This window comes from Pan paniscus, chromosome 6 (assembly GCF_029289425.2).
Source record: "Pan paniscus chromosome 6, NHGRI_mPanPan1-v2.0_pri, whole genome shotgun sequence".
Classification (NCBI taxonomy): Eukaryota; Metazoa; Chordata; class Mammalia; order Primates; family Hominidae; genus Pan; species Pan paniscus.
The window spans coordinates 94115497-94125047 of NC_073255.2; the positions used below are offsets into that span (position 1 = coordinate 94115497).

The 9551-nt window shown below is 49.4% G+C and overlaps 1 pseudogene; it reads right to left on the minus strand.

Annotated features, from left to right (window-relative positions):
* Positions 1–2584: 2584 nt before the first annotated feature.
* LOC100995804 (THO complex subunit 4-like) lies at positions 2585–9551 on the minus strand (annotated as a pseudogene).

The window sequence follows — 9551 nt, forward strand, 5'->3', positions numbered from 1 at the left end:
GTTCAAGGAGGTCAAGGAACCTGGCCAACATGGTGAAACCCCATCTCTACTAAAAATACAAAAATTAGCTGAGCATGATGTTGCGTGCCTGTAGTCCCAGCTACAAGAGAGGCTGAGGCATGAGGATAGCCTGAACCCAGGAGGCAGAGGTTGCAGGGAGCCAAGATCGCACCACTGCACTCCAGCCTGGGCAACACAGCAAGACTCTGTCTCGAAAACAAAACAAAACAAAAGAGAGTCAAAATACAGAAAATAAAGATACATGCTTAATATACTGGGTCATCTAGTGATTCTGGGTTTGTTTGTTTTTTGAGACAGACTCTCACTCTGTCACCCAGGCTGGAGTGCAGTGGCACGATTTCAGCTCACTGCAACCTCTGCCTCCCAGGTTCAAGCGGTTCTCCTGCCTCAACCTCCCCAGTAACTGGGATTACAGGCATGCACCACCATGCTCAGCTACTTTTTTTTTTTTTTTTTTTTTTTTTTTGTATTTTTGGTAGACATGGGGTTTCACCATATTGGCCAGGCTGGTCTTGAACGCCTGACCTCAAGTGATCCACCCACCTCAGCCTCTCAAAGAGCTAGGATTACAGGCATGAGCCACCGTGCCCAGCCTAGTGATTCTATGTTTACGTTTGGAGGAACTGCTTTTCCACGGTACTGGACCATTTTACATCGCCACCAACAATGTAGAGTACCTGCAGATAGGTCCTTCGTCTGATATTCACGGCAAGTCAATACACAGATACACCAGGTTGCAGTAGAGAAGGAGGTTTCTTCATAAGGCCACCAAACGAGGAGATGGAGGAAACCTCAAATTCATCTCCCCCAGGAATTTGGAGTTAGGGTTTTTCAGAGTTTTGGAGTGGGCTGAAGCATGGAGGTGGTTGATGGGCGGAAGTGTGCAGGGTGAAGTCACGGGACAGGGAGATGAAGAAGCTGGGTTCTCATGCTCATTCTCTTCCCCTGCGGGGGTCTTCAAACTGGTTGGCATCAGCTGTTTTGCTGGAATTCAGGATCTGAAAAATATCTTAAGCAATTCTTTGTTTTTTTTTTGAGACTGAGTTTCGCTCTTGTTGCCCAGGCTGGAGTGCAATGGCACGATCTCAACTCACTGCAACCTCCGCCTCCCCAGTTCAAGCGATTCTCATGCCTCAGCCTCCCCAGTAGCTGGGATTACAGGCACATGCCACCATGCCCAGCAAATTTTTGTTTTTTTTTTTAGTAGAGACGGGGTTTCACCATGTTGGCCAGGCTAGTCTCGAACTCCTGACCTCAGGTGATCTGCCCACCTCGGCCTCCCAAAGTGCTGGGATTACAGGCGTGAGCCACTGTGCCTGCCCAGCAATTCTTAAGCAAAAGTCTTATGATTCCTTTTTTTTTTTTTTGAGACAGGGTCTTGCTCTGTTGCCCAGGCTAGAGTGAAGTGGCGAGATCATGGGTCACTGCAGCCTCGACCTCTTGGGCTCAAGTGATTCTCCCATCTCAGCCTCCCCAGTAGCTGAGACTACACATGCAGCCACCCTGCCTGGCCCCAATTTTTTTTTTTAATGTTTCATATTGCCTCCTTATTATTTTGAAATAAATTTCAAGTGTCACAAGGCAGAAGGATCACTTGAGGCCAGGAGTTTGAGACAAGTCTGGGCAACATAGTGAGACCTCATTCCTATAAAAAAATAAACAAAATTAGCCAGGCATGGTGGTGCACACCTGTAGTCTCAGCTACTTCTGAGGTTGAGGTGGAAGGATCACTTGAGCCCAGGTGTTGGGGGCTGTAGTGAACTACAGTCACGCCATGGCACTCCAGCCTGGGTAACAGAGAAACAAATTTACCCCTATATTTCTTCCCTATATTTTATAGTTTTGGCTCTTACATTTAGGTATTTGATCCATGCTGAGTTTTTTTTTTTTTTGAGATGGAGTCTTGCTCTGTTGCCCTGGCTGGACTGCAGTGGCGTGATCTCGGCTCGCTGCAAGCTCCGCCTCCTGGGTTCACATCATTCGCCTGCCTCAGCCTCCCCAGTAGCTGGGACTACAGGCACCCGCCACCACGCCTGGCTAATTTTTTGTATTTTTAGTAGAGACAGGGTTTCACCGTGTGAGCCAGGATGGTCTCGATCTCCTGACCTCGTGATCCGTCCGCCTCGGCCTCCCAAAGTGCTGGGATTACAGGCGTGAGCCACCGCGCCCGGCTGAGTTAATTTTTTTTTTTTAAATAGATGAAGTCTCGCCATGTTTGCCAGGTTGGTCTTGAACTCTTAGCCTCAAGCAATCCTCCCACCTCGGCCTTCCAAAGTGCTAGGATTACAGACATGAGCCAGCGCGCCCAGCCAAGTTAATTTTTGTATATGGTATGTGGTAGCAGTTGCACTTCTTTCTTTTGCGGGCGGATATTCAATTGTTCTAGCACCATCTGTTGAATATACTTCTTTCTCCATTGAATGGCCTTGGCACTCTTGTCAAAAATCAATTGACTGTAAATGTGAGGGTTTATTTCTAGACTGTCAATTCTATTCCATTGATCTATATGTCCATCCGTATGCCAGGATCAAGCTGTCTTGATTATTGTAGTTTTGTATTAAGTTTTGAAATCTGGGTCCTTTGAATTTCCATATGAATTTTAGAGTCAGCTTGTCAAAGAACTGGTTTCTGCAAAGAAACCACATGAGATTTTGCTAGGGGTTGTGTTAAATCTGTAGGTCATCTGGGGACTATTGTCATCTTAACAGTATTTCAGTCTTTTTTTTGGGGATGGAGTCTCGCTCTGTCGCCCAGGCTGGAGTGCAGTGGCGTGATCTTGGCTCACTGCAAGCTCTGCCTCCCGGGTTCACGCCATTGTCCTGCCCCAGCCTCCCGAGAGTAGCTGGGACTACAGGTGCACGCCACCGTGCCCAGCTAATTTTTTGTACTTTTAGTAGAGACGGGGTTTCACAGTGTTAGCCAGGATGATCTCGATCTCCTGACCTTGTGATCCGCCCGCCTCGGCCTCCCAAAGTGCTGGGATTACAGGCGTGAGCCACTGCGCCCGGCCGGTATTTCAAACTTTCAACACGTGAGCGTGGGATTTTTTTTTTTCTGTTTCAGAATTTAAAAACAAAGAAAGAAAGAAAAAACATCTTTACACGAGTTTTTAAATCCTACTTTAAAACACAAAAGAAACAAATCCATCATTGGCCGCACAGCCCCAGCCACGGCCTCCCCACCATGGAGCGAGAGGAGCCGCCTGGGTCCTGTTGCGCACGCGGATTTGCTGGTCTGCTTAACTGGTGTCCATTCTGGCATTATAGGCGTCCATCTCCTCTGCCGAAAAGCTGCTGCTTTGAATTCCTGCCGGCGCCTCTGCCTCTTCCCCGGTCGCCTCCACGGGTGCCTCCCCGGGTGCCTCCGTTACCACCAAAACCTCCAGGGCCACGGTTTCTAGTCATGCCACCTCTGTTTACGCTCTGTGCAGGTGTCTGTTATGTATCAATCTGTGATGTGACAAGCTGAATGTTCACAGGGCGGCCAGCCAGAGGGGTGCCGTAGTACTGCTTCATGGCCTTCAGGGCGTGTGCCTTCCGCTCAAAGCGCATGTCTGCTGATCCTAAGGTGCGGCCAGAGCCATCGTAGTGCACAGCCGCCTTCTTCAGCGTTCCAAATTCTGCAGAGTTCCCAAATATCGGTGTCTGACACTTCAAAACCTAGATTGGACACCAGCAGTTTCCCACCCGTCTCCACGCCGGCACCACTGCTGGTCCACAGCTGGGGAGGCCCAGAAGACAGGGAGTTCCAGGACAGAAGGGGGCAGGAAGCCCTAACCACCCGCTTTTCCTGTCATGCCCTGAGACTAGGTGTCATCCTTCTGCTTGTAGAAATAACTCCTGAGCAGGGCGCGGTGGGTCAGGCCTGTAATCCCAGCACTTTAGGAGGCCGAGGCAGGCAGATCACCTGAGGTCGAGAGTTTGAGACCAGCCTGACCAACATGGGGAAACCCCGTCTCTACTAAAAATACAAAATTAGCCGGGCATGGTGGCTCAGGCCTGTAATCCCAGCACTTTGAGAGGCCGAGGCGGGTGGATCGCCTGAGGTCAGGAGTTCGAGAACAGCCTGGCCAACATGGGGAAACCCTGTCTCTACTAAAAATACAAAAATTAACGGGGCGTGGTGGCAGGTGCCTGTAATCCCAGCTACATGGGAGGTGGAGGCAGGAGAATTGCTTGAACCCGTGAGGCAGAGGTTGTGGTGAGCCGAGACCGTGCCATTGTGCTCCAGCCTGGGCAACAAAGAGCAAAACTCTGTCTGAAAAAAAAAAGCAAAAAACAAAAAACAAAAAAAAAATAACCCCTGATTGGCGGCCAAGAAAGGACCAGATTCTGCTAATCCACAAAATCTGGTGGTCAAGAACTTCACTAAAAGAAGAAGTGAAAGGATTTCCTTCCTGAAGGACCTGCACAGCTGGATTGCTTCCCTAAGACCAAAAAACCCTGGAGCCCTGCTTGCAGAGACCCAGCCCCCTCACTGCACTGCCACAGGACACTGACGGCCTGAGGCTGGAGATGGACACACTCTGCCCACTTATTTGACCCCAACACTCACAGGGTCGGTTGGAATAGCCAGGAAACGTGTACATTCGGGGTCCCAAGAGACAGCGTGTGGGCTGGGCACGGTGGCTCTCGCCTGTAATCCCAGCACTTTGGGAGGCCGAGGTGGGTGGATCACTTGAGGTTGGGAGTTCAAGACCAGCCTGGCCATCATGATGAAACCCCATCTCTACTAAAAATACAAAAATTAGCCAGGCATGGTGGCGCACCTGTAGTCCCGCTACTCAGGAGGCTGAGGCAGGAGAATCACTTGAACCGAGGAGGTGGAGGTTTCAGTGAGCTGAGATCGTGCCACTGCACTCTAGCCTGGGCAACAGAGTGAGACTTTGTCTCAAAAAAAAAAAAAAAAAAAAAAAGAGAGAGAGACAGCGAGAGTGCGTGGCAGGAAAGCCCTGTGTGGTAGAGAGCTGCCGACCGCTGGAGCCAGGGCCCTGACTCTACCCTTTAGGAGGATATGAATTTGGACAGCACTTTCTTCCTCCATGCACTGGCACTAATGGTGCTTGCTTGCAACACCTTATTTTACTGTTGGGAGGCTCGAATGAGACAGAGTCACAGGAGCACTTTGTTTTTTGAGACAGGATTTCACTCTGTTGTGTAATAACAGCTCACTGGCAGCCTCAATCTCTCCGGGCTCAATTGATCCTTCCACCTCAACCTCCTGAGTAGCTGGGACTATAGGCACATGCCACCACGCCCAGCTCATTTTTGCTTTTTTTTTTTTTTTTTTTTTTTTGTAGAGATGAGGTTTTACCATGTTGCCCAGGTGGATCTTGAACCCCTGGGCTCAAGCCATCTGCCTGCCTTGGCCTCCCAAGATGCTGGGATTATAGGCGTGAACCACCACACCCGGCCAACACAGGAGCACTTTGCAAACCTCAAAGCACTGCAGAACAATGAACAGTGAAATGACGGCGATGCCCCAGCCACCCAACCCCCCTGAGAATCAGCTTCTGTTCATCAGCTCAGGCCACAAAGGAAGTCTTTGGACAAGCTGGATAGTTAGTCACCCAGGGAGTCTGGAATCTTAGGGAAGGTAGAATCCCCAGGGAGCCCCAGGGGGAGGCAGGACACACCAAGGCAGACAAAGGCACTGAGAGGGGAAATAGGAAGATTCTCAACACCAACCCTGCCGCTGCATCCAGGAAGCATCTCTGCCCTCACAAGGCTTTTAACCTCGCCAGGAAGGCAAGGTGCACAGGACAGCCCACTTTGCTCATCCTCTTCTCCAGAATGTCTGAGAAATGCCTAGTGATTCCTGCCTCCCCTGCCCTCGTCTCTCTCCCTGCTTTCTGCCACTGTGGACCACAGCCCTAAAGAATGACTCCTCTCATCATCTCCTTAGGAACACAGTCCCCCGGAATATGCCAACTCCAATCGGAGGACATCCATGCAACATGAGAAGTTCTGACTATTTTGCAATTTGTTTTGTTGTTGTTGTTGGAGACAGGGTCTTGCTCCGTTGCCCAGGCTGGAGTGCAGTGGCATGATCTCAGCTCACTGCAACCTCCCCCTCCCAGCCTCCTAGGTCCAAGCGATTCTCATGCCTCAGCCTCCCGAGTAGCTGGGACTACAGGGACACACCACCACACCCGACTAATTTTTGTATTTTTAGTAGAGACGTTTTTTTGACATGTTGGCCAGTCTGGTCTCGAACTCCTGACCTCAAGTGATCTGCTCACCTTGGCCTCCCAAAGTGCTGGGATTACAGGCGTGAGCCACTGCACACAGCCATATTTTGCAGTTCTTGAGAGGTCCACAGCTGAAACATCTGAATGTGAGATTTTAAAAACTTTATTTAGGTCTTCCTTAACTTCTTTCAACAACGTTTTGTAGTTTTTTTGTTGTTGTTGTGTTTGTTTGTTTTTTTGAGACGGAGTCTTGCTCTGTCGTCCAGGCTGGAGTGCAGTGGCGCGATCTCAGCTCATTGCAAGCTCCGCCTCCCGGGTTCACGCTGTTCTCCTGCCTCAGCCTCCTGAGTAGCTGGGACTACAGGTGCCTGCCACCACACCTGACTAATTTTTTTGTATTTTAGTAGAGACGGGGTTTCACCGTGTTATCCAGGATGGTCTCGATCTCCTGACCTCGTGATCCGCCCGTCTTGGCCTCCCAAAGTGCTGGGATTACAGGCGTGAGCCACGGCACCTGGCCAGTTTTCAGTATATAGTTCTTTCACCTCCTTGGTTAAATTTATTCCTAGTTATTTTATAAGAGATATTGCTATGTATTTTTCTTTTCTTGTGATGTCTTTGTTTTTGGTATCAGAGTAATACTGACCTCATAGAATGAGTTGGAAAATATTCTCTCCTCTTCTACGTTTTGGAAGAGTTGGTGAAGAATTGGTGGTTAATTCTTTTTTCTTTTTCTTTTTCTGGGACCACAGGGGTACTCCACCATGCCTGGCTAATTTTTGCATTTTTGGTAGAGACAGGGTTTCACCATGTTGCCTAGGCTGGTCTCAAACTCCTGAGCTCAAGAAGTTCTCTTTACCTCTGCCTCATGCAGAGGTGCTTTTGCCTCTTTTCTGTTTTAGCTAGTCCTCAATCTGGTCCAGAGTTTGATTCCCTGCCTCTGGAGTTGAGTCCCACATCCTACCTCAGCTGGATCATAAAGGAAAAAGTCATAGTGGCCGGGCACGGTGGCTCACACCTGTAATCCCTGCACTGTGGGAGGCCGAGGGGGGCAGATCGCCTGATGTCAGGAGTTTGAGACCACCTTGGACAACGTGGTGAAACCCCATCTTTACTAAAAATACAAAAATTAGCCAGGCATGGTGGTACGTGCCTGTAATCCCAGCTACTCGGGAGGCTGAAGCAGGAGAATCAGTTGAACCTGCCAGGCAGAGGTTGCAGTGAGCCAAGATCATGCCATTGCACACCAGCCTGGGCGACAAGAACAAAACTATGTCTCAAGAAAAAAAAAATAGTCATAGGAATCTGGAGGAATCCAAGTGCAGACTTCCTTATGCTCTCTCTCTCCCATAAAGGATCACACAGGCTGGGATTATAGGCATGCACCACCACGCTTGACTAATTTTTGTATTTTTAGTAGAGATGGGGTTTCACCATGTGGTCCAAGTTGGTCTCAAACTCCTGACCTCACGTGATCTCCCCGCCTCAGCCTCCCACAGTGCTGGGATTACAGGCGTGAGCCACCGCACCTGGCAAACGTTTTTACTTTTGACTTAAATTGTCATATATATTTTAAACAAATTAAGCGCAAAAAGATTGTCTTTCATATTTACTCACATTTATTGTTTATCATGTCCTTTCTTCTTTCCTGAAGATCTGGGTCTTCTTTTTTTTGAGACAGGGTCTCACTCTGTCACCCAGGCTGGAGTAGGGTGACACAATCATAGCTTACTGCAGCCTTGACCTCCCCAGCTCAAGCCATCCTCCCACCTCAGCCTCCCAAGTAGCTGGGATTACAGGCACACACCACCACACCCAGCTAATTTTTAAAATTTTTTGTAGAGATGGAGTCTGACTATGTTGCCCAGACTGGCTTCAAACTTCTAGGCTCAAGTGATCCTCCTTCCTCAGCCTCCCAAAGTGTTGGGATTATAGGCATGAGCCACCACGCCCAGTCCTCAGCGAAGTTCTTGACATGACAATGCTGTCCAGCCAGAACACAGGGTGGGGATCACTATGCCCATCTTACAGATGGACAAACCAAGGCCTAGAGAGAATTAGCCACTTCCCCTCTCAGCTAGTAAGCAGCAGAACTGGAATCAAAATCTAGGTCTATCAGCTGGGTGCGGTGGCTCCATCCCGTAATTGCAGCACTTTGTGAGGCCGAGGTGGGCAGTTTGCTTGAGCTCAGGAGTTCAAGACAAGCCTAGGCAACATGGTGAAACCTGATATCTACTAAAAATACAAATAATTAGCCAGGTATGGTGGTGTGTGTCTGTATTCCCATGTACTCAGGAGGTTGAGGTGGGAGGATAGCTTGAGCCCAGGAGATTGAGGCTGCAGTGAGCCAAGACAGCACCACTACACTCGAGCCTGGGCGATGGAGGAAGACCTTGTATCAAAAAAAAAAAAAAAAAAAGAAAGAAAGAAAAAAGAATCTAGGAATCTACATCTATCAACTCTCAGTCCAGCATCTCCCCATGTATCTCAAGAACTACAAAATATGGCTGTGTGCAGTGGCTCACGCCTGTAATCCCAGCACTTTGGGAGGCTGAGGCGAGTGGATCACTTGAGGTCAGGAGTTCGAGACCAGACTGGCCAACAAGGCGAAACCCCATCTCTACTAAAAATACAAAAATTAGCCAGGTATGGTGGTGTGTGCCTGTAGTCCCAGCTACTCGGGAGGCTGAGGCATGAGAATCGTTTGGACCTGGGAGGCTGGGATGGGGAGGTTACAGTGAGCCGAGATCATGCCATTGCACTCCAGCCTGGGCGACACAGCAAGACCCTGTCTCCAAAAAAAAAAAAAGAAAGAAAAGAAAAGAAAGAATTGCAAAATAGTCAGAACTTCTCATGTCGCATGGATGTCCTCCGATTGGAGTTGGCATATTCCGGGGGACTGTGTTCCTAAGGAGACCATTCCTTGAGAGGAGTCATTCTTTAGGGCTGTGGTCCATAGTGGCAGAAGGCAGGGAGAGAGATGAGGGCAGGGGAGGCAGGAATCACTAGGCATTTCTCAGACATTCTGGAGGAGAGGATGAGCAAAGTGGGCTGTCCTGTGCCCCTTGCCTTCCTGGCGAGGTTAAAAGCCTTGTGGGGGCAGAGATGCTTCCCGGATGCAGCGGCAGGGTTGGTGTTGAGAATCTTCCTATCTCCCCTCTCAGTGCCTTTGTCTGCCTTGGTGTGTCCTGCCTCCCCCTGGGGCTCCCTGGGGATTCTACCTTCCCTAAGATTCTAGACTCCCTGGGTGACTAACTATCCAGCTTGTCCAAAGACTTCCTTTGTGGCCTGAGCTGATGAACAGAAGCTGATTCCCAGAGGGGTTGGGTGGCTGGGGCAT